Raw genomic sequence first — 25,000 nt, forward strand, 5'->3', positions numbered from 1 at the left:
ATTCGTCACAAATGGTTTATCATAAGGAAGGGAAAATGACTTCATATAATCTTGCGTCACTTTAATAAACATGAAGGGTAAAGTTTTGATGACAATGATCCATTTGACGTGTCGCCACGCATCGAAAATTCCTCCTAGCCTTTCTTTTAATTTTACTAGTGAATGCACATCTTCACAGCTTCCTTAATCTACCAGTGAATGCACATCTTAACAGCTTTCTTAATTTACTAATGAATGCACATCGTAACGGTCTCCTTTAATTCACTAATGAATGTTCAACATAATAGGTTTTTTAATCTACCAATGAATGTGCCACATAACAGCTTTTTAAATTTACTAATGAATGCACAACAGAACGTTTAAACCAAACACTAACCCATATTTTTTTTTCTTATAGAATTACGAATAAGTTCATTATACAAACGTTGACCCAGCAGCTCCTTCCTATACGTGTTCCGTACATGTACAGTACAGAGGGGATGACGCCATCAGTCATGGCGTAACCCCACTTCACACTTAACAACGTCATTCCAGGAAATTCGTATTTAAATTCATTTTTTCTTTCTGTTCAGTCTGCTCCAACAATCGCTTTCCATTCATTATTTTTTCTATATTATCTTCCGTTGACTGTTTCGTCATATTACACATTTTTTTCAAAAGTTTCCAATAGAAGAATGGAACTAATTTTTAAATATAAACTGAAAAGATAATGATTTTTTATTTAGTGAATATATATATATATATATATATATATATATATATATATATATATATATATATATATATATATTTTTTTTTTTTTTTTTTTTTTTTTTCATTCTATTCGCCATTTCCCGCGATAGCGAGGTAGCGTTAAGAACAGAGGACTGGGCCTTTGAGGGAATATCCTCACCTGGCCCTCTTCTCTGTTCCTTCTTTTGGAAAAAAAAAAAAAAAAAAAAAAAAAAAAAAAAATATATATATATAATAATAATAATATATATATATATATATATATATATATATATATATATATATATATATATATATATATATATTATCCCTGGGGATAGGGGATTAAGAATACTTCCCACCTATTCCCTGCGTGTCGTAGAAGGCGACTAAAAGGGGAGGGAGCGGGGGGCTGGAAATCCTCCCCTCTCGTTTTTTTTTAAATTTTCCAAAAGAAGGAACAGAGGGGGCCAGGTGAGGATATATATATATATATATATATATATATATATATATATATATATATATATTCCATGTGTAGCGAGGTGGCGATGGGAATGAATAAAGGCAGAAAGTATGAATTATGTACATGTGTATATATATATGTATATGTCTGTGTGTGTATATATATATGTGTACATTGAGATGTATAGGTATGTATATTTGCGTGTGTGGACGTGTATGTATATACATGTGTATGTGGGTGGGATGGGCCATTTGTTTCGTCTGTTTCCTTGCGCTATCTCGCAAACGCGGGAGACAGCGACAAAGCAAAATAAATAAAAGATATACACATATTGCTGTGTATATATAATTACTGGACCATGATATGTATTATTTTATGATTTATATGCTGTATGTAGTCTGATCAAAAGGTTCCGTTCCAATAGTATTTTTTAACTAAAAGTTATTTTTCGCTTTAAAAAAAAAAGAAATGACTTGTTATTACGCTATATCTATGATGTAAGGTGAGACATACAGCTCACTACCTGATATGCTAATTCATGTTTATTTACGACCAAACACAGACGTCATGCAGTGTTGCAACAATGTCTTACACATTGTATCTCTTTAATAGACATTCGTTTCATAGAGTATCAATAGATTATAAAGAGGAGTTTGTTTGTTTATTTTTCTCCCCTCCTCTTCCTCCCTCCCCCTCCACTTGATATACAGATGTATATGACCCCCTCCACTTGATATACAGATGTATATGACCCCCTCCACTTGATATACAGATGTATATGACCCCCTCCACTTGATATACAGATGTATATGACCCCCTCCACTTGATATACAGATGTATATGACCCCCTCCACTTGATATACAGATGTATATGACCCCCTCCACTTGATATACAGATGTATATGACCCCCTCCACTTGATATACAGATGTATATGACCCCCTCCACTTGATATACAGATGTATATGACCCCCTCCACTTGATATACAGATGTATATGACCCCCCACTTGATATACAGATGTATATGACCCCCTCCACTTGATATACAGATGTATATGACCCCCTCCACTTGATATACAGATGTATATGACCCCCTCCACTTGATATACAAATGTATATGACCCACCCCCCTCCCGCCTGCCTGCCTCCTCTAAATCTTCAAAACTACAGTAATGTATTTGTTGGTCCTCATGAATGTATTTGGCCGGCACAGCGTCCCTGTGAGTGAGTTTACCCCCCTCCACACAAATCGCTGACTCACATGCATGTTGATTTTTGTTGCTAGGGCGTTGCATGCAGTGCTGAGCCGGTCCGCTGGGCTGAGTGTATCACACACACTTCCCTCTCACTTATCTTGATGTATTATTACGATAGTCTGATTATTTTTGTAGTCTGGATAAATGGGCGGGATTAGTGTTAATGTCGTTTATTTTTAGCGCACTTTGATCCTCTCCTGTTTCTATAGATTTCGGTAGATCTTTGAAGTTTTGAGTATCTTAATTCACTTCTTTTTATGTTTTGGTGATGAAGCGCGCTACACAGTCAACATTTCTCGTCCCATTCTTTTGTACTTTATTTATATTCATTTTAGAGAATTTTGGGGGAAATTGGATAAGTTTCCCCAAGTAACAAACGCCGCTACTTTCACGTTTTCTTTGATGGCAATGGTGACCTTGTACGAAACCCAGTGATATTACGATCATTTAATTATTTTGTCATAAATTCATCCTACATTTAATCATACATATACCTCTTAACATACATTGAAACATAGGGATATACGTGAAAACAAGATTTCCATTTAGAAAAAAAGAAAAGCATTGGGGGAAACCATGATATTTAGGATTATGATTTGAATATTCATTTTTGCTAGTACGAATATTCACCACCAAATGGCGGGAGATAAGACATTAAATATCTCTCGAGTCTCTCTCTCTCTCTCTCTCTCTCTCTCTCTCTCTCTCTCTCTCTCTCTCTCTCTCATCAGACATGGGGGCAAAAATACGGCAATCATTTACATTCCGATAGTAAAAGTAAAGAAAAAAATTATTGAAGAAAAATAGAAGGGGCTAAAAAAAAAAAAAGAGGGATATATTTGAGAAATATAGAACCAGAGAAAAAAATGGCTGAGAATAATATCATGTAAAATGGAAAAGGCCAATGAAATAGATTTTACCGTAAATGGGGGAAAAAATGGCGTAGTGGATCGCTATAACGTAATTCTTTTTTGACGTGTACCATACGATTTCACTCGAAAAAATAAAAAACTTAGACTAGAATATAAATTGCTGAAATGCTAGAAAAGATTGACTTAGGCATAAGTGAAACACGTTCTAAAACAGTCTTACCTTATTAAAGGAGTTTACGCCGATGAAATAATTTTCATAAGATTTAAAAAAAAAAATAATAAACAGATGGAGATGTCCTCTCTGTTTTTTTTCTTTTTTTTTTTTTTTTGTAAAGTCTTGCAAATTGACACCGGGAAATGTAATTTCTCCTCGACGAATCTGGTAACAGTCGTTGATCGTTGGGTGGAAATGGTCGTCACGGGGATGCCGGGAAGCAGGAGTTAGATGCAATTGAAGTGAAGATGTTGGGTCGTGGGTACAACAGTCTACTCCAGCACCTTGCAGGGAGTTCTAGAAGGTTTAGAACGTAACTGGAACAGGTTCATGAGCCGAGCAAGCAGTTATTGGTGTCGCCGGTAATCCAGCGATGCTTGCCGCCACTGGCCAACAAAATAGCATCGAACCGTCTGCTGCGTTAGGCCCCGATGCCATTCGAACGCAGTACTGAACGCTACGAAAAGGGTTCCTAAACTGATGAAGGGATCGGTTCACGTGTTCATAATTTATGGTTCATACTGGTTTGCTTGCCTAGCATTATGGTGATATTTTTACTTTTTTTTTTAGCCATAAAGAACATAATGTTTTTCTGTAAATCTTTTTTTTTTCAGGAAACGTCAAGGGCAATCTTATTGGCTCTTATTAATTGTAAATATACATTTTTATGTGTTTTAAGGCCACACGCCTTCTAGAAAATGTAATCATGTATGACATGCGTAATTTTTTGTATCTCTACATGATAAATGCGCCAGTGATCAGCCGGCTGCTTGCGTCATCATTAAAGGCTGCCTATGCATATATATATATATATATATATATATATAGATAGATAGATAGATAGATAGATAGATAGATAGAGAGAGAGAGAGAGAGAGAGAGAGAGAGAGAGAGTTTGATGCCCTTTTTAATAACCATTTAGTCAGTTAATTCCCTAGATTTGAACAACGATGATATTGACAGATAGATCAAAGGACTTGACTTGTTGCTCATAGGGCGACCTTCATTGACCTGGACAGGAGCCTTTGAGGAAATTAGACTGGTTGAGGTCAATCTCAACCCACCAAGATGGCGTGGACAGCCACCTTCGCTAGACGAAAAGACGCTAAGATATTTGACAACCTCTCCATGAGAAAGATAACACACCCATTTTTAACCGCGGTCTAGTGAAACATCTAGATGTTAGAGGAGATATAAGGTTTTATCGCCATCAGTCGTTGGCAAGGAGATAATAAATGTATATGATAAATGCCCAAACCCCATCATAGCAGACGACACTCGAAGGTGATGTAAACATTGAAGGTTTGACACCGCTGCCAGCCGAAGCGCAGCGTGCATTTTTATCAGTGGAATGGAAGCATAAAAAGAGATTAAAGGGGAAATCCACAGGAAATGATGCCATTATCCATTATATTCTTGTGTGATTCGTATATTCTTTTAGCTTTCAATAGGAGACATGAGCCCCTTTCTTTAAAATCCTAGCCTTTATTTTTTTTTTTTTTTTACTTATAGACATGGAACCTTTTATTTAAATCCTAGCCTAATATTGGTTTCAAAAGTAGACACTGACCCTAATTCTGTTTAACGTTTCCGATCAATTTTATGAGAATTTGATTAATATCATTGATGTCTACATTAACATTCAGTTTAACCCTAAATACCAAATGTTCGTACACGCCGCTCTGGTTTTGAACCATTCACCATTACCTTGAAGAGCACGTAATATTTCTCTCTCTCTCTCTCTCTCTCTCTCTCTCTCTCTCTCTCTCTCTCTCTCTCTCTCTCTCTTACACACGCGCTCGTAAGGCTCGATCCTGGACACGCCTCCTGCCGTACCCATTTTCTTCTTCTTGCCATCTCTTTAAAACTAATTAATATATTACTTTACTGTTCAGATGGCGCTAGTGGCGGTTTTGGACATCTGTATAGTAAATCCCGGTCATCTGCTGTAGTTACACTTCTTGATTACATTCTCCTTTTGGTCCGTGTTTCACGCACAGTTGACACCGAAACCATGCCGTCGGTGGGGTGTAAACAGCATACTTGTTTATACAGTAGTTTACATTTTTCCTTTTTTTTTAGGCAGTGGTACCTCAGTGTTATATTGTGAAAAAAAATATTCTTTGAATATCGTTAACTATTAGAACTGACAATTAGAACTATTTTGAATATCGTAAATCGTCTCCATCGAGTGGACGGACGGGTAAACAAAATGTTGTTTGACACCACCCTCCCCCCCCCCCCCCTCAAGGTCACAAGATTTCGTCACTGGAGGGTGGTGACTGGTGATCATAGACCTCGCTCGTTCTCTGTGTAGATAAAAGCAGAGTGCTGGATTGGATGACCTTCACGAGGGTTAGCATATATATATATATATATATATATATATATATATATATATATATATATATATATATATATATATATATACATATATATATATATATATATATATATACATATATATATATATATATATATATATATATATATTATCCCTGGCGATAAGGGAGAAAGAATACTTCCCACGTATTTCCTGCGTGTCGTAGAAGACGACTAAAAGGGGAGGGAGCGGGGGGGTTCGAAATCCTCGTCTCTCTCTCTCTCTCTCTCTCTCTCTCTCTCTCTCTCTCTATATATATATATATATATATATATATATATATATATATATATATATATATCTTAATTTTCCAAAAGAAAGAACAGAGAAGGGGGCCAGGTGAGGATATTTCCTCAAAGGCCCAGTCCTCTGTTCTTAACGCTACCTCGCTAACGCGGGAAATGGCGAATAGTATGAAAGAATATATATATATATATATATATATATATATATATATATATATATATATATATATATATATAGAGGTGGAAGCGGTAATTAACTGAACAAGGCTTCGTGACCCAGAAACCAAATTGGTGTCATTCCCCCATTTTTTGTCATAGTAAACTACCTACATCTTTTCATTGTGATAAAATATTTCGACTTTGTAACAAGAGTTTCAATGCACATTATGTAGAATCAATATGTTTAATTTTCTATCCGTGTCTTAATATGCAAATGGGTGAAAATTGTCACCATTAGGGACTCCAGCCTGTGTGTATATAAATAACCCAAGAACGGGGTTGTTAACACTTACATCTGTTTTCCATAAGGCCTATTAATATTTTACTCCTGGTACGAAGGTCGTCCTTGTGACATTTCGTTCGTTTGGTTATTGGTTTGCGTGCGCATCTTGCATAGATTGGGTATCGGATTTTTCGCTCCTGGGACCTCATTACTGTGTGTACATGTTTACAGATGAATGCAAGATAAGTGAGGTTCATAAATGGCTAGCTGTTAAAACTTTATTACCGAACGAACTCTGAAAAATAAGGCCACTAAGGTCAGAGGAGAAGGGGGGCATTCGTTGTACGCCCGACAACGGCGACATACAAACCAGACGTACCCTCCAGTGCCGAAACTTTCGTACGGCATTGCATGGTGTCAGGCAAAATACACGAATTCCATATAACTTACGATGCTTATTTACCTTCATTTAGACCATTTTATTCCTACAATACTATGGAAAATGTTATTGCTTTACCGCCATATAGGATACCTAAGAACAGAAGGAAAAGCGAAAGTCTATGGGAACCCAATTGCTTCACCGACTAAAAATGAATTTCGTATACAGTATTTGGCAACTGCTTGTGCTAATAGTAGCGGTCAGGGCGTCAAATTACATTAACATTATAATTACGTACGATTATGTGGCGACCAGAATGGCTCGGAGACTCAGAAACTCCTTGTCTTAAGCGAATAGGATGACCATTGATCACTAGATATTGTTTATATCTTGATGATGCAGTAAATAAGGGGCAATAATAGGTGGTGATTGGATGGAGGGAAAGGGAGAGGGGGAATTTGAAATTGAGGGGGGGGGGGGAATAATGGCGAAGCGTTGGCGAAGAAAAGATTATTTAGATAAAAAAAAAAAGAAATTAGTTTCTTTAAGTTTGCCAGTGTCAGGCGGAGTTTCGTTTTCTGTAGACCACTGAAAAAATTACCTATATATATATATATATATATATATATATATATTAACATTCAGATGTGGCTTATGCCTTTATCGTCCTTGCCGTGTTGTTGCCGTGCCCCGCAAACCTCGGCAAGAGGGGCCAAACCCACATCTCACAAACACATAAATCTTAGAGAGAGATAAGATATCATTTAGTTACTTATATAAGTAGAAAACGCTATATATATATATATATATATATATATATATATATATATATATATATATATATATATATATTGGAAAGGGTCACAATTTTGCGCGTGATCAAGATATTCCTATGAGTCCACGGGGAAAATGAAACACGAAAAGTTCCCAAGTGCACTTTCGTGTAATAATCAAATCGTCAGGGGAGACACAAGAGAGAAATATAACAGTCAGTTGATATACATCGAAAAGACGAAGCTAGGACGCCATTTGGTAAACATGTGATTGTCCGAAACATACAACGAGCGTTCATAAACTTATCATTTTACAAATCTCAACAATAAATGTTTAATGTAAATGTTGCCTTTAGCAACAATGATACTATAAAGAATATCTTAATCAGGAATTCACCAGAAAATTCTCCTGGATGCATCTATTAAGTGCCATGTGGAAACTGTGATGTTTTATGTTGGTCAGACTGGTAAGGATCTTTCTGTTAGACTTAAGCAACATAAATATAGTATAAGAACGGGACAAGAATCAAATGCCTTGTTTAATCATGTTAAAAACTATGATCATTGTATTGACTGGAGTAACGCCATCTCAGTTAATAACTCTAACTCTATTACCAAGAGAAATATCATTGAATCTTCTATTATTGAATACACAAAGAATAATAATCGTAATATTAGTGATGGTCTATACAAATTAGATAACTTTATTGTTGATAAGATTTGTAAAATGATAAGTTTATGAGCGCTCGTTGTATGTTTTGGACAATCACATGTTTACCAAATGCCGTCCTAGCTTCGTCTCTTCGATGTATATCAACTGACTTATATTTCTCTCGTGTGTCTACCCTGATGATGTGATTATTACACGAAAGTGCACTTGGGAACTTTTCGTGTTACATTTTCCCCGTGGACTCATAGGAATATATATATATATATATATATATATATATATATATATATATATATATATATATATATATATATATATATATATATATATTTATATATATATATATATATATATATATATATATATATATATATATATGTGTGTGTGTGTGTGTGTGTGTGTGTGTGTGTGTGTGTGTTCTACTTAATCATTCTATTCATCCTCTGACTACATGATTCTTCCAGTAGTTACATCGTTAAGTTTCTAATTGCTCATCCTCTATAATGACCTTGTTCGACCTTTGATTACTTTGTTCATTCTCTAATTACTCTTCCCCCCTCCCCTCCACCCCCCCCACCCCCCAACTTTTAATTATACCATTCTTTCGCCCATCGCCCGCACTCACGCAAGGTGAACCATTCAACGATTGAGTTAACTTAAAGCGACGCTGTACATTACTTCGCACTAATGGCCAGACGGTAATTACCCTAGTCATTAGACAGGGGTGAGGGATAGGTGGAGGTGTATAGGGTGTGTGTGTGTGTGTGTGTGTGTGTGTGTGTGTGTGTCACTAAGGAATTTACTCAACTATGCTTTCCTGGTGACAAGCAAAGATTTGATTCAATAAAACCCCAACACCATTAAAATTACCTTTATCATTTATCATTTCTCTTAATTATCTGTCCCAAGATGTTATTAATCCCTGGGGATAAGGGAGAAAGAATACTTCCCACGTATTCCCTGCGTGTCGTAGAAGGCGACTAAAAGGGGAGGGAGCGGGTGGCTGGAAATCCTCCCCTCTCGTTTTTTTTTTTTTTTTTCCAAAAGAAGGAACAGAGAAGGGGGCCAGGTGAGGATATTCCCTCTAAGGCCCAGTCCTCTGTTCTTAACGCTACCTCGCTAATGCGGGAAATGGCGAATAGTATGAAAGAAAGAAAGAAGTTTCATTGATCATATACATCTGTGCGTGAAGCTCTCTCGATTAAAACGTGTTGAAAATTGATTATCAGATATGGTTTATCAGTTATTTGTGTGTCATAAGATAAAAAAAAAAAGAAAATAAGGTAATCAGGATTTTGATTCCACGAGCTTTCTCCACCGTCGCTCCACATCAAGTATGACCCAGATATCATTGAACGACAAGAATGTAGCGTAACTCAGTTATCAGTTAGCGATAAGAATCTGGTATAAACCAGTTATCACTTATTTGTGCGTTGTTACATGGAAGTAACTCACGGTACCTGATCCTTGAGCACGACGGTACGTGATCCTTGAACACGACGGTACGTGATCCTTGAACACGACGGTACGTGATCCTTGAGCACGACGGTACGTGATCCTTGAGCACGACGGTACGTGATCCTTGAGCACGACGGTACGTGATCCTTGGGCACGATGGTTCATGATCTTTGAGTACAACGTGCTCAAGGGTCGTACCAGCGTGCTCAAGGGTTGTACCGTCGTGCTCAAAGGTCGTACCGTCGTGCTCAAGGTTCGTAACGTCGTGCTCAAGGGTCGTACCGTCATGCTCTAGGGTCGCACCGTTGTGTTCAAGGGTCGTACCGTGGTGCGCAAGGGTCGAACCGTCATGCTCAAGGGTCGTACCGTTGTGTTCAAGGGTCGTACTGACGTGCGCAAGGGTCGTACAAGTCTTGCTCAATTGTCGTACCGTCGTGCTCATGGGTCGTACAAGTCGTGCTTAGTATTACATTGTTCATCCCGTAATTACATTGTTCATGTTCTTATAACTTTATCCTGGCTCAAGATAATTAGTTTATCATTAATTACTGTGTTTGTATCCTAATGAGGAGGTGATAACAAGTAGTGGTGAAGTGAGGAGATGGAGTGAGTATTTTGAAGGTTTGTTGAATGTGTCTGATGATAGAGTGGCAGATATAGGGTGTTTTGGTCGAGGTGGTGTGCAAAGTGAGGAGGTACGGGAGAATGGTTTGGTAAACAGAGAAGAGGTAGTGAAAGCTTTGCGGAAGATAAAAGCCGGCAAGGCGGCGGGTTTGGATGGTATTGCAGTGGAATTTATTAAAAAAAAGGGGGATGAATGTCTTGTTGACTGGTTGGTAAGGATATTCAATGTATGTACGGTTCATGGTGAGGTGCCTGAGGATTGGCGGAATGCTTGCATAGTGCCACGGTACGAAGGCAAAGAGGATAAAGGTAAGTGTTCAAATTACAGATGTATAAGTTTGTTGAGTATTCCTGGGAAATTATATGGGAGAGTATTGATTGAGAGGGTGAAGGCATGTACAGAGCATCAGATTGGGGAAGACCAGTGTGGTTTCAGAAGTGGTAGAGGATGTGTGGATCAGGTGTTTGCTTTGAAGAATGTATGTGAGAAATACTTAGAAAAGCAAATGGATTTGTGTGTAGCATTTATGGATCTGGAGAAGTCATATGCTAATTTGATAGAGATGCTCTGTGGAAGGTATTAAGAGTATATAGTGTGGGAGGCAAGTTGCTAGAAGCAGTGAAAAGTTTTTATCAAGGATGTAAGGCATGTGTACGAGTAGGTAGAGAGGAAAGTGATTGGTTCTCAGTGAATGTAGGTTTGCGGCAGGGGTGCGTGGTGTCTCCATGGTTGTTTAATTTGTTTATGGATGGGGTTGTTGGAAGGTGAATGCGAGAGTTTTGGAGAGAGGGGCAAGTATGCAGTCTGTTGTGGGTGAGAGGGCTTGGGAAGTGAGTCAGTTGTTGTTCGCTGGTGATACAGCGCTGGTGGCTGATTCGGGTGAGAAACTGCAGAAGTTGGTGACTGAGTTTGGTAAGGTGTGTGAAAAAAAAAGCTGAGAGTAAATGTGAATAAGAGCAAGGTTCTTAGGTTCATTAGGGTTGAGGTACAAGTTAATTTGGAGGTAAGTTTGAATGGAGGAAGTGAAGTGTTTTAGATATCTGGGAGTGGATTTGGCAGCTGATGGAACCATGGAAGCGGAAGTGAGTTACAGGGTGGGGGAGGGGGCGAAGGTTCTGGGAGCGTTGAAGAATGTGTGGAAGGCGAGAACATTATCTCAGAGAGCAAAAATGGGTATGTTTGAAGGAATAGTGGTTCCAACAATGTTATATGGTTGCGAGGCATGGGTCATAGATAGGGTTGTGCGGAGGAGGGTGGATGTGTTGGAAATGAGATGTTTGAGGACAATATGTAGTGTGAGGTGGTTTGATCGAGTAAGTAATGAAAGGGTAAGAGAGATGTGTGGTAATAAAAAGAGTGTGGTTGAGAGAGCAGAAGAGGGTCTATTGAAATGGTTTGGTCACATGGAGAGAATGAGTGAGGAAAGATTGACAAAGAGGATATATGTGTCAGAGGTGGAGGGAGCAAGGAGAAGTGGAAAACCAAATTGGAGATGGAAAGATGGAGTGAAAAAAATTTTGAGCGATCGGGGCCTGAACATACAGGAGGATGAAAGGCGTGCAAGGAACAGAGTGAATTGGAACGATGTGGTATACCGTGGTCGGCGTGCTGTCAATGGATTGAGCCAAGACATGTGAAGCGTCTTGGGTAAACCATGGAAAGTTTTGTGGGGCCTGGATTTGGAAAGGGAGCTGTGGTTTCGGTGCATTATACATGACAGCTAGAGACTGAGTGTGAACGAATGTGGCCTTTATTGTCTTTTCCTAGCGTTACGTCGCGCGCACGCGGGGGGAGGGGGGAGCCATTTCATGTGTGGCGGGGTGGCGACGGAAATGGATGGGGGCAGCAAGTATGAATATGTACATGTGTATACATATGTATATGTCTGTGTATGTATATTTATGTATACGTTGAGATGTATAGGTATGTATATGTGCGTGTGTGGACGTGTATGTATATACATGTGTATGTGGGTGGGTTGGGCCATTCTTTCGTCTGTTTCCTTGCGCTACCTCGCTAACGCGGGAGACAGCAACTAGATATAGTAAATAAATAAATGAATATCCTAATTGCTTTGTTCACTCTGTAATGACAATGTTTATCCTTCTAAGTACCCTGTTCATCCTCGTGATGCATGATTCTTTCTGTAATTACACAGTTCATCTTGTTACTTCATTGTTCATCTTGCAATTACTTTGTTCCTCCTTTGATTACTTTTTCAATCACGTAATTACTCCTTCCACCTTTTAATTATCATCTTGTCCACCACACATTCAGGGAAACGCATCCTGCACTCACTCAAGATTATTCTAAAGATTGGGCAAACTGAAAGCAACGCTAATGACCATACGCTAATTACCCTGGTCATTAGACATGGGTGAGGGTTGGGGAGGGAAGGGGAGAGTGTCACTAAGTACTTTACTTAACTGTGCTTTCTTCTCCTGGTGCCAGGCAAAGACTTAGAGCCAGTATAAACCAACACCATTAAAGTGAACTTTATCTTATCTTTCATTGGCGTAATTATCTGGTGCAGAGCATTTTTAAAATCCTCTCGAATTCTTTGTCTAGGTCTGTCGTCATCTGTGCAGGCTTTTGTGTCCTTGTACTAATGGTACAGTCTGTGTACAGTGTACAGTCTGTGTACAGTGTACAGTCTGTGTACAGTTTGTAGTACAGTGTACAGTTTGTGTACAGTTTATAGTTTGAGAAGCAGTCATATATTCACGTTCTCTTTGCTCTGTAGAACAGGTCGTCAAAGCCATCAACTTATAGTTCATATCTCGATCTAATGTTTCTATTTCGTGGTAGTTATTTGATCAGCCAAACATAAGCGAAGGAGAAACGTGTAAAGTGTTTACTTTTTAATAGAATATGATCTAGAGAGGTGATCGAATGTCTTCATTCTATCCATACACTCACTTCTGATGTATACCACATTCTCTGTATACAATCACTACTGACGTATACCACAATCTATGTATATAATCACTACTGGTGTATGATGTGTGTACAGATAATAGTAGAAACATCCTTTGCCACGTAGCTACTAGTGTGTGATCGCTATTAATAGCCTCACACAGTGGGGAGTGTAGAGCATCCTTCTCCCGTCCCCTTTCCCTTAACTAGATGGTACAGAGAGGTAATTAGAAGCACGTAATTACAGGCCACAACACAACGATAATGACGCCTGTATCAATCTACCCTATAAGTTCCCTATGGCTCAGGGAACGTCTTGAAACCAGTCGTAGATGATGTCTACAAAAGGGGGATCAGATCACGTATTCTAACTCTATTTAGCTTGTTGTGCGGGTGTATGTAGCATCATAAGACATGGCACAACTCTGTGTTATATACCTTATGACCACCGTTACGGTGCAGGGTAGAGCAGGTGCCCTGTTCTCTGTCAAGTCTTGCAGCTTCGTGGGTACTGAAGTGGGGGTTTTTACTTTATTTTTTTTTTTTGCTCTGCAGAGAAGAATGTACATTGAGACTGATAAATGAGATTTGTGCATGGGTCTCCCAAGGCGATGAAGCGATTCAGTGGCGCTACACCAGTTTAGGTTCATGAGACGGGGAAAAGGTCACTGGCAAAACGGGTCTCATAACAACTTGCAAGCCTCCCCCAGACTCTGGGGGGCGAAGGAGCTGCTCCTGCTCTTATCTAAAGCTCAGGAGGGGAAGGGCGGGAGCTGCTGTGCGTTCCCACTGAAGGATCTCTCATTTCTTTCCTGTGACGGACGTATTCTCAGGCCAGAGACGTGGTTGGAGGTTGTAAGATACAAATCGTGTAGGTATTTTGCATCTTGATGTACCGCATTTCCTCGCAGAACCGAATCAACAACATAGAGATACAGAATCTATGTCGTCTGTTTGTCATGATGTCTCTATTGTTGCATCTATAAACAGCCTTCGTAGATCCTGTGAAGGATGTGTGTGTGTGTGTGTGTGTGTGTGTGTGTGTGTTTCTGATGAGGCGAATTTAATGAATGCCATTGGTCTGGGGGTAATATTATTAACAACGTGTTTAAGGCCTTTTGTATATTATCAACAACGTGTTTAAGGCTTTTTGTATATTTCTCTCTCCTCTGTCACTGTTTGATGGAGGACATAGCTATAGTTTTGATATGGTCTCTCTCTCTCCATGTCGTCTTTCATGGTAAGGTGTGTCTGTCCTTCTGTATCGACGAGGAATATTACCCATCACTCAAAATGTATTTGACGTATTTCAAGAGGGACATAATGGTGATAAAAGTGTTGCCTTAGCAATATAGACTACTCTCCACAACGCTGTGTCGTGAATTGGACATGGCTCAAGTGAAAAAGAAATATATTAAGATAAACAATTAACTCTTTAGCATTGACATGAATATTTTCTTTTTCTTTTTTGATCTGGAACTGCTCTGGAGGTGTGTAGCAACACCATTACTACAGATGCTCAAGCTTCTCCCTCGCCTCTATGGTTTGCCCCTGCGTCTGTCTGACCGTCTGGCCCTGACGACAGAAGCCACAGGTTCTTACGGGGTCCCGTCTGCACCTCCTGTGCAGCGGGTCGAACTCATGCTAGTCACAAAAGGGATTCTTTGTCCAGCTCATGTCACCCAGGGTTCGATTCCTCTAGAGGTCAGGCGAGAGGATGTGTGTGTGTGTGTGTGTGTGTGTGTGTGTGTGTGTGTGTGTGTGTGTGTGTGTGTGTGTGTGTGTCCTCTCCTCTCCTGGATGCTCGCACAGGATCTCGCTGCTTCAATTACATGCCCAGGGTTCGACGTCCCAGTGAGGTATAGGGAGGGGCTCTTATGCGTCGTATGCTCGGGGTTCGATGCCCTAAACAGGTCACAAAGAGCTTTGCAAGTTCACCTGCCCGGGGTTCGACGACCGCGGCCAGTCATCGGTCGGTTCTGCTGATCCATTTGGGCCCAGGGTTCGACGCCCTCTTGCCGACCCATGTCATGTTTGACCAACGTATGTAACTAGTTTGGTGTCGTATCCCGTGCTACGTCCCCTCGTCTCGCATCTGTTGATGTCGTCTCTTGTGCCATCTCGTCTCGCATCCGTTGATGTCGTCTCTTGTGCCATCACGTCTCGCATCTGTTGATGTCGTCTCTTGTGCCATCTCGTCTCGCATCTGTTGATGTCGCCTCTTGTGCCATCACGTCTCGCATCTGTTGATGTCGCCTTTTGTGCCATCTCATCTCGCATCCGTTGATGTCGCCTCTTGTGCCATCTCGTCTCGCATCCGTTGATGTCGCCTCTTGTGCCATCTCGTCTCGCATCTGTTGATGTCGCTTCTTGTGCCATCTCGTCTCGCATCTGTTGATGTCGCCTCTTGTGCCATCTCGTCTCGCATCTGTTGATGTCGCCTCTTGTGCCATCTCGTCTCGCATCTGTTGATGTCGTCTCTTGTGCCATCTCGTCTCGCATCTGTTGATGTCGCCTCTTGTGCCATCTCGTCTCGCATCTGTTGATGTCGCCTCTTGTACCATCTCGTCTCGCATCTGTTGATGTCATCTCTTGTACCATCTCGTCTCGCATCCGTTGATGTCGCCTCTTGTACCATCTCGTCTCGCATCTGTTGGTGTCACCTCTTGTACCATCTCGTCTCGCATCTGTTGATGTCGCCTCTTGTACCATCTCGTCTCGCATCTGTTGATGTCGTCTCTTGTGCCATCTCGTCTCCTCTCGCACTGATCACTTCAGCTCACTTGTCCTCGTCCACTCTTGCGTCCATCACCACACGGCTTAAGTAGACATTAGAACCAATGATTATACGCTAATGCCATTATCCTCACACTGATATATACCCTGTCGTCTGTCCTCAAACATGTCTTTTTTCTTTTTTTTCCCCGTCTTTTTTTTCCCCCTCAACATATACAAAGTGCTCCTGCAAAACCAAGTATTTAATTAAAAAAAGGAGAAAAAAAAAAAGTCCTGCATTGAACCATTATTTGACGAATGAATTTTTGACCTTCGCCAAAGTCCAGTTGTTTTGCCGACAAATCTTTACCTTTTCAAGGTGTTTGGATTTCCGGGTTCGGTTCCCCCCACAGTTATTTTAACTCAGTTATTTTATCTCCAGAGCCACACAGGTTAGAACTGTCAGTCCATACAATTTATGGACCACTAACCAAGCCATGCAAGTCAGGGCCACCAGAATATCCAAGTTAGGAACACCAGACCATGCAAGTTAGGGCTACCAGACCACCAAGTTAGGACAACCAGACCACGCAAGTTAGGACCACCATACCATGCATGTTAGGGCCACCAAACTATGAAAGTCAGAGTCTCCAGACCGTGCAAGTTAGGGCCACCATACCATGCAAGTTAGGGACCACCAGACCATCCAAGTTAAGACCACCAGACCATCCAAGTTAAGACCACCAGACCATGCAAGTTAGGACCACCATACTATGCAAGTTAGGGCCACCATACTATGTAAGTAAGGGTCACCAGACCATGCAAGTTAACACCAGCAGACCATGCAAGTTAGGGACCACCAGACCATGCAAGTTAGGGACCACCAGACCATCCAAATTAGGGCCACCAGACTATCCAAGTTAGGGCCACCAGACCATCCAAGTTAGGACCAGCAGACCATCCAAGTTAGGACCACCATACCATCCAAGTTAGGGCCACCAGACCATCCAAATTAGGACCACCAGACCATCCAAATTAGGACCACCAGACCATCCAAATTAGGACCACCAGACCATGCAAGTTAGGGCCACCAGATTATCCAAGTTAGGACCGCCAGACCATCCAAGTTAGGGACCACCAGACCATCCAAGTTAGGGACCACCAGACCATCCAAGTTAGGAACCACCAGACCATCCAAATTAGGGCCACCAGACTATCCAAGTTAGGGCCACCAGACCATCCAAGTTAGGACCAGCAGACCATCCAAGTTAGGACCACCATAGCATCCAAGTTAGGGCCACCAGACCATCCAAATTAGGACCACCAGACCATCCAAATTAGGATCACCAGACCATGCAAGTTAGGACCACCTTACCATTCACGTTAGAGCCACCAGACCATGCAAGTTAGGGTCCACCATACCATGCAAGTTAGGACCACTATACCATCCAAGTTAGGACGACCAGACCATCCAATTTACGGCCACCAGACCATGCAAGTTAGGGACCACCAGACCATCCAAGTTATGACCACCAGACCATCCAAGTTAGGGTAACCAGACCATGTAAGTTAGGGACCACCAGACCATGCGAGTTAGGACCACCAGACCATCCAAGTTAGGGACCACTAGAGCATCCAAGTTAGGACCACCAGACCATCCAAGTTAGGCACGACCAGGCTATCCATGTTAGTACCACCAGATCATCCAAGTTAGGGCCACCAGACCATCCAAGTTAGGACCGGCAGACCATCCAAATTAGGACCACCAGACCATGCAAGTTAGAGCCACCAGATTATCCAAGTTAGGACCGCCAGATCATCCAAGTTAGGGACCACCAGACCATCCAAGTTAGGGACAACCAGACCATCCACGTTAGGACCACCAGACTATGCAAGTTAGGGACCACCAGACCATCCAAGTTAGGGCCACCAGACCATTCAGGTTAGGGACCATCAGACAATCCAAGTTAGGGACCACTAGACCATCCAAGCTAGGGACCACCAGACCATCCAAGTTAGGACCACTAGACCATCCAAGTTAGGGACCACCAGATCATTCAAGTTAGGACCACCATACCATCCAAGTTAGGACCACTAGACCATCCAAGTTAGGGCCACCAGACCATCCAAGTTAGGGCCACCAGACCATCCAAGTTACGAACCACCAGACCATCCAAGTTAGGGACCACCAGACCATCCAAGTTAGGGACCACTAGTCCATCCAACTTAGGACCACCAGACCATCCAAGTTAAGACCACCATCCCACCCATGTTAGTATCACCAGACCGTCCAAGTTAGATCACTAGACTATCCAAGTTAGGTCCACCAAACCATGCAAGTTAGGGCCAACAGACCATGCAAGTTAGGGCCAACAGACCATGCAAGTTAGGGCCACCAGACCATCCAAGTTAGGGCCCCCGACCATCCAAGTTAGGGACCACCAAACCATCCAAGTTAGGGACCACCAGACCATCCAAGTCGTCTACAGACCAGCTGAAGGTATAATGAATTCTCTCTCGCCAAACATCATTATCCGCATCACCTTAATTAATCACTTGATTGTTCTTAATTATCTCTTGTTTCTTCATCCATGCACTTCTCCTTTGACGAACACTAATTGAAAATTCCCCGAGTTTCACAACACTGTAACCTGAGGGGGTCTGTTCAAAGGTATTGAGCAATGACGAAATGATATGAAAAAAAGAAAGAGGCTTAAAAAATTAATTGATATATTTGGCTTCAAATACCGTTTTAAACACATCAGAATCGCGATAACCTTTTACTAGCGTCCTTATACTTGGCATGTTTATATATATGCCAAGTGGGAGACCAAATTGGAGGTGGAAAGATGGAGTGAAAAAGATTTTGAGTGATCGGGGCCTGAACATGCAGGAGGGTGAAAGGCGGGCAAGGAATAGAGTGAATTGGATCGATGTGGTATACCGGGGTTGACGTGCTGTCAGTGGATTGAATCAAGGCATGTGAAGCGTCTGGGGTAAACCATGGAAAGTTGTGTGGGGCCTGGATATGGAAAGGGAGCTGTGGTTTCGGGCATTATTGCATGATAGCTAGAGACTGAGTTTGAACGAATGGGGCCTTTGTTGTCTTTTCCTAGCGCTACCTCGCACACATGAGGGGGGAGGGGGATGGTATTCCATGTGTGGCGAGGTGGCGATGGAAATGAATAGGGGCAGACAGTGTGAATTGTGTGCATGTGTATATATGTGTGTCTGTGTGTGTCTATGTATGTGTACATTGAGATGTATGGGTATGTATATTTGCGTGTGTGGACGTATGTATATACATGTGTATGGGGGTGGGTTGGGCCATTTCTTTCGTCTGTTTCCTTGCGCTACCTCGCAAACGCGGGAGACAGCGACAAAGCAAAATAAAAATGAAATATATATATATATATATATATATATATATATATATATATATATATATATATATATATATATATATATATATATTCTTTTTCTTTCTTTCATACTATTCGCCATTTCCCGCGTCAGCAAGGTAGCGTTAAGAACAGAGGACTGGGCCTCTGAGGGAATATCCTCACCTGGCCTCGTTCTCTGTTCCTTCTTTTGGAAAATCAAAAAAAAACGAGAGGGGAGGATTTCCAGCCCCCCGCTCCCTCCCCTTTTAGTCGCCTTCTACGACACGCAGGGAATACGTGGGAAGTATTCTTTCTCCCCTATCCCCAGGGATAATATATATATATATATATATATATATATATATATATATATATATATATATATATATATATATATATATAAATATATATATATATATAAATATATATATATATATATATATATAAAGTTTCAGTGAGAGAGTGTTTTTTACTTTGCTCAAAGTTTCGTCCGGGGTAAAGTTTCACAAGGGTCATAGTTTCATCGAGGATTGTTTTATGAAGAACTGAGTTTCACCACGGGACTTAGTTTCATGAAGGATGCAGTGTGTCACGTGAAGCACATTTTCAGAGATGACACACTTTCAGTGATGACACAGTTTCAGTGATGACAGAGTTTCAGTGATGATACAGTTCCAATGATCTCAGAGTTTCAGTGAGGACAAAGATCCAGTGATGACAGAGTTTCAGTGATGACAGTTTCAGTGATGACACAGTTTCAGTGATGACACAGTTTCAGTGATGAAACAGTTTCAGTGATGAAACAGTTTCAGTGATGGCAGAGTCAGTAATGACACAGTTTCAGTGATGACACAGTTTCAGTGATGACAGAGTTTCATTGAGGACACAGTTTCAGTGATGACAGAGTTTCATTGAGGACACAGTTTCAGTGTGGACACAGTTTCAGTGAGGACACAGTTTCAGTGAGGACACAGTTTCAGTGATGACACAGAGTTTCAGTGAGGACACAGTTTCAGTGAGACGGTGCACTACCCAGGGAGCTGCTGAAACAGGGTGAGTTGGCCGGGGTTTCAGGGCCAGACTGAGGACGCCAGACGAAACCAGGTGGTGAGGGTCGACATGCCCTGCTTACGACGCCACATCACAACTGACCAGAGGACATCTACTGGTGCCCTGGCTAAGGATATCCTGTATCCCGTTGTAGGTATGTATGTATGTATGTATGTATGTAGGTAGGTAGGTAGGTAGGTAGGTATGTAGGTAGATAGGTAGGTGGGTAAGTAGGTAGGTAGGTAGGTAGCTAGGTAGGTAGGTAGGTAGGTAGGTAGGTAGGTAGATAGGTAGGTAGGTATGTATGTATGTAGGTAGGTAGGTAGGTAGGTAGGTAGGTAGGTAGGTAGGTAGGTAGGTAGGTAGGTAGGTAGGTAGGTAGATAGGTAGGTGTGTAGGTAGATAGGTACGTAGGTAGGTAGATAAGTAGATAAGTAGGTATATAGGTAGATAGGTTGGTAGGTAGGTAGGTAGGTAGGTAGGTAGGTAGGTGTGTAGGTAGGTAGGTAGGTAGATAAGTAGATAGGTAGGTAGGTAGGTAGGTTATTCAAGAGGCCGTGACGTCATACCCAACGCCCCCTCGTGCGCGCGCACGGCTGGTACGTAGTCTGTCCACAGCAGCGCTCTTGTGGCAATGGGGGATGGTGGCTATGTATCCTGGATTTGCAACATGATCGACCCATGGCGGCATAATGTTCATCTCTCCCCTCTCCTGGCGCACACACACACACACACACACACACACACACACACACACACACACACACACCAGAGACATACACACACACACCACACACATACAATCATTCCCCACACCATAAATCTTCCTCTCTCTCTCTCTGTCCAATGTTCGGTTCTTTTTCTCGCACTGAACATATCCCTCTCGCAAATCGCGCATGCGTACCACATCGGAATGAAGAAGCAGAGGACTAGTTCAACTGACCGGTGTAAGAGCCCAGTTTTCCCCTCATCTCTCTTTCTAAATCACTTCATTCCTTTCGCTATTCAGCCTCAGAAGGCTACAATACAGTTCACTTCACAACACAACCCTACAGGGATGTGTTGGTGTTGCTAGGGCTAACTGTAGTATCTGGCGCGTCTTGATGGCCCTGCGCGTAATGAACACCGCAAGATCTGCTGCTCCGCCCCAGAGTGTTAAGTGAGGAACATATGCCATGGTACGTTTTCTTCTGTATAGACGAGGAAGTAGGGGGGTGGGTATGTGTGTGTGTGTATTTCGTCCCTCCTTGTGGAGTAATGGGTCACTTATCTGGGGGGGTTGGGCTCCTCTCTCTCTCTCTCTCTCTCTCTCTCTCTCTCTCTCTCTCTCTCTCTCTCTCTCTCTCTCTCTCTCTCTCTCTCTCTCTTCTCTCTCTCTCTTTCTCTCTCTCCTGCACGTATCATTTTCGGCCAGTGTGCTTGAGTTCGTGTGCGCCAGAAGACTCGACCTTACCCATGGCCTCGCCAGACGTGTGTGTGTGTGTGTGTGTGTGTGTGTGTGTGGGTAGGGTAGGGACACTGGGGTCATGTGTACAGACAGACACACGTCATGCTACTCTCATGACATGACTTGTCCAAGGACGCGGGTCGAAAGGTGGGGGTGTTTATAGACACCTCCTTCCTCCGAAAGTGGGGTTGTCTGAAGGGGGTTGAGAGATGCCGTGGTGTTGGGAAAGGGGTAAGAAAGAGGACCTTTACTTTTTGGCGATGGGATTGGGATTGAATCCGACGTCGGCGAGTTACAACGAAGGAGTCGGTTTTCCTACGTGGTGTCGTTATGTGTGAGGAGATGAGGTGATGATGTTTGGCGACCGAATGCCAACAGTTTACCATATCGTGGTAAACTACCATACCATGGTAGTGCATTGCTGGGTTTAAAGGGATTTATTCATCGAAAACGAAGAGTTGAATTGACGTAATGAGAACTGTCCTCCAACGGCATACAAAACCTAGCTTCGTCTCTTCGATGTATATCAACTGACTGTTATATTTCTCTCGTGTCTCCCCTAATGATGTGATTATTACACGAAAGTGCACTTGGGAACTTATCGTGTTTCATTTTCCCCGTGGACTCATAGGAATATATATATATATATATATATATATATATATATATATATATATATATATATATATATATATATATATATATACACACACACACACACACTTTGAGATAGTTAATGTTATTTAGAGGGACTGAATTATAGTTCTTAAGTTATTTTGTGTAAGTTGGTTAAGTCTGAAGATATGGTGAATAAACTGGATTAAGCAGCTGAAATTACCACTTATGAGATCTTAAGTATAATGTTTTAACAGTGTTCAATTCCCTTAACCACAAAAAGGCTACTTTTTTAAGGGGGTTGAATCCCCTTAACCACAAGGTTATATTACGGAATTTATTCACCAAATGTGTAAACTTATTAGTATATGATTAGTAAACTAATTTTTTTAAGTCTACAAAACCAATTCCATCGAAAATATCATCAATTTCCGATAAGCAACCCTGTCTGTTGGCTGGTTTCAATCTTCAGTTCCGTCAATCTCAACTTCTTTCGATCCTTTTTTGTTACCGATTCTTGAGAATCCATGATCGACCAGGTTCCAACCCTTTGAACACCAAGTTCCAAGGTAATAAGTGCATAGTATACACGAAGGAGAAATAACAGTTGTCCTGATGGTTTATGACGAGGTTATCTTATGGAGGACAGTACAGATAGAGGGCAAGATAAGAGATCAGAGGGTGTATGTCGAGGTTAACTGCTGGCAGAGAGTACTTAGAAGGGTAGATAACAAGAGATCTGATGCTCTTCATGACCAGGGTTATCTGCTGGAGGACATGGCGCCAAATGGGAAAGAACAAGAGACAGATGTGATCGTCAGTGTCGACATTTTCTGCTGGAGGAGGGCACTGGTGTGGTGAGGTCTTACCTCATCTGAGATAAAGACAAGATAGTTAGACAAGTAAATGCGTCTACCATTAGGCTAATTTTCCAGTTCTTTGAGTGGGAGTTGGCGGGCATGTGAACCACCCTCCTGGCCTTGGTATTTTCAGCCATGTCCCCAGTTGCTCCCAGTTTTTATCTCCAGGATGTTGTAAGAAAGATTCACTCGACGATAGACACACACACACACACACACACACACACACACACACACACACACACACACACACTGTCACAGTCATCCCTCTGGTGTATATACAGTCGTGACTAATGTTTATACATAGCCGTCCCTCTGGTGTACATACAATCGCCCCTCTGGTTTATATACAAGCAATGGACCGTGAATGTGTCTTAGATGCTAAGAATATTTCATCACTTTTCACATCATTTTTAGAGAAATTGTACAGTGGGGAGGGAATGATACTGGCGAGGGAGGATGCAGGAGTGGAGGGATAATAGAGAAAGAGAAGAGTGTTACTGAAGAAGGCGTGAGTAGCGATCTGCGACTGTCAGTTGAGTGTCAGCAGGCAATGGTGCTGACTCTCACACAAGCAGGGGAGGTGAGGGGAGGAAGGCTGGACACGTAGGAGATTGATACATTGACCCTCATCTGTGCCATGAAGGATCAAGGAGGACTAGCACGGCCCTGGAGGATCTCAAGAAGGATTAGATCGCACGTTGAGATGCTCAATGAAGATTAGGAGGATAAGGGAGGATTAGGATGGCCATGGAGGGTTAAAGGGAGATTAGAACGGTCGTGGAAACAGGACGAGGGATCAGTTATCCAAGTCGAAGCGAGAAATGGCTTTTATACCATCGGCGTAGAGAAGGAGGAGGCTGGAAGAGACCTGAGGACAGTCGTAAGAAAATTATAGATTCGACAACGTTTATAGAAAGATCAGAAACCCTATTTCAAGCCAGATTCTCCGTCCCAGTTGGGTCTCTTAGATACAGCGGGTGTGCTGATGAAAGAGGTGTGTGTGTGTGTGTGTGTGTGTGTGTGTGTGTGTGTGTGTGTGTGTGTGTGTGTGTGATCCTCTCATGGATTTACTGCTTGGGTTTTCTCAGAGTTGCTGCGTCCCCCTCTCCCCCTCCCTGCGTGCAGTAGCTGTGAGGTGGGACTAGGGTGAGGTTGTGGCATTTTGGACATCCAGTAAGACGTGTGAGGAGCAGAATGAATGGTGAGGTTAATGGTCGAGAATGGAATCACATTTGAGTCTGGTCTAGTCTGGTTTGGTCTGGTCTGGTCGGGTCGGGTCTGGTCTGGTCTGGTTTGGTCTGGTCTTGTCTGGTTGGCTCGGGTTTGGTCTGGTCTGGTCTGGTCTTGTCTGGTCTGGTCGGATCTGGTCTTGTCTAGTCTGGTCTGGTCTGGTCTGGTCTGGTCTAGTCTTGTCTGGTCTGGTCTGGTCGGGTCTGGTCTGGTCTGATCTGGTCTGGTCTGGTCTGGTCTGATCGGATCTGGTCTGGTCTGTGGTCTGGTCTGGTCGGATCTGGTCT

The 25,000-nt window shown here is 41.9% G+C and overlaps 2 protein-coding genes across 2 annotated transcripts in view; one reads left to right on the forward strand and one right to left on the reverse strand.

Moving 5' to 3' along the window:
• LOC139763184 (methyltransferase-like protein 27) overlaps positions 1-12,960 on the reverse strand; it is a 97,260-nt gene extending 84,300 nt beyond the window's left edge. Inside the window, exon 1 of the mRNA XM_071688908.1 lies at positions 12,922-12,960. The gene's annotated coding sequence lies outside the window, so the exon portion shown is untranslated. The remainder of the gene's footprint in view (positions 1-12,921) is intronic.
• The window catches only part of LOC139763185 (NEDD8-conjugating enzyme UBE2F-like), a 169,064-nt gene that overhangs the window by 126,110 nt on the left and 17,954 nt on the right, over positions 1-25,000 (forward strand). The window lies entirely within an intron of this gene.

The sequence above is a fragment of the Panulirus ornatus genome, chromosome 46 (assembly GCF_036320965.1).
Source record: "Panulirus ornatus isolate Po-2019 chromosome 46, ASM3632096v1, whole genome shotgun sequence".
NCBI classification, from domain to species: Eukaryota; Metazoa; Arthropoda; class Malacostraca; order Decapoda; family Palinuridae; genus Panulirus; species Panulirus ornatus.